Raw genomic sequence first — 1,477 nt, 5'->3', positions numbered from 1 at the left:
TTAATCACTATACATTACATCATTAGTTTTTGATGTAGTGTTCCATGATTCATTGTTTGTGTATAACACCCAGTCAAGTACTATTAATAAGAGTCTTGGATGGAATTTTTGAAGAGGTCAGAATGTGATAGATCCTGATATTCATATTATTCCTTTTGGAGGGAATAATGTGAAATTAAAACTAAGGCTACCTATTAGTAGGGTTCTCCTTTATGATAAAAAAAAGTATTCTCCTAAGTGCTAAATATTAAAATATACACTTATGAAAGGACAGCAAGCAATATAATGTTTCCATGTTCAAAAAATTAATTTTCTGGGGCACCTGGGTGGCTCAGTCAGTTAAGTGTCTGCCTTCAGCTCAGGTCATGATCCCAGGGTCCTGGGATCGAGCCCTACATCAGGCTTCCTGCTCAGCTGAGAGTCTGCTTCTCCCTCTCTCTCTGCCTCTCCCCCTTCTCATGCTTGTTCTCTGTGTCTCTCTGTCAAATAAATAAATTATTAAAAAAAATAATTTTCTTAGCAAAAGTTCAAATTATTTTAAAATCCAAACAATCGGCCAAATCCTGCCTACAAGGTATATAAAACTGAAACTACAACCTGATGGGTATTTTGTTTTTGTTGTTGTTGTTGTTTTTAAAATATGGAACACTTCATGAATTTGAGTGTCACCCTTGTGCAGGGGCCATGCTAATCTCTGTATGGTTCCAATTTTAGTATATGTGCTGCGTGCTACTGAAGTGAGCACTATTATCTGATGTTTTAAGAGACACATTTAAAATCTATTACAGGCCAAGAAGGAAATCTTGCCATTTGCAACAACATAGATAGAGCTAGAAGGTATAACGCTAAGTGAAGTAAGTCAGTCAGAGAAAGACAAATACCATTTGATTTCACTCATATGTGAGATGTAAGAAACAAAACAAACAGAGGAAAAACAGAGAAACAAATAAAAAAAACCAGACTCTTAGCTGCAGAGAACAAATTGATGATTACCAGAGGGGAATTGTGTGGGGCATGGGTGAGAGAGGTGAAGGGGATTAAGAGTACATTTATCAGAAGGGGGAGAGGAACCACGAGAGACTATGGACTCTGAGAAACAAACTGAGGGTTCTGGGGTGGGAGATGGTTTAGCCAGGTGATGGGTATTAAAGAGGGCACATACTGAATGGAGCACTGGGTGTTATACGCAAACAATGAATCATGAAACACTACATCAAAAACTAATGATGTAAGGTATGGTGATTAACATAACATAATAAAAAAAAAGGAATGATGTAATGTACAGTGATTAAAAAAGAAATAGTTTGACCAGAGAGATGGGGATTGAAAAACAGTGTTTCTGAGACTGACATTGAGTAAATATTGCATTTCTGTGGTAATTGTTTTATGACTGTTTAATATAAAAATGTAGTTTGAATATAGCTTATTCTTATTATTCAATATCACTTTAAGAGTTTCATGAATAGAATTCCAATTG

The 1,477-nt window shown here is 35.7% G+C and overlaps 1 non-coding gene across 1 annotated transcript; it reads right to left on the bottom strand.

Annotated features, from left to right (window-relative positions):
- Positions 1-634: 634 nt before the first annotated feature.
- LOC115940409 (U6 spliceosomal RNA) lies at positions 635-745 on the bottom strand. Its single transcript, XR_004075170.1, has one exon. It is a non-coding gene; the product is annotated as a U6 spliceosomal RNA (small nuclear RNA).
- Positions 746-1,477: the final 732 nt, after the last annotated feature.

The sequence above is a fragment of the Leptonychotes weddellii genome, unplaced genomic scaffold, assembly GCF_054177405.1.
Source record: "Leptonychotes weddellii isolate Sample4059 unplaced genomic scaffold, ASM5417740v2 HiC_scaffold_24483, whole genome shotgun sequence".
Lineage (NCBI taxonomy): Eukaryota > Metazoa > Chordata > Mammalia > Carnivora > Phocidae > Leptonychotes > Leptonychotes weddellii.
The sequence above is the reverse complement of the archived record's forward strand: the minus strand, read 5'-3'. Positions and strand labels throughout refer to the sequence as shown.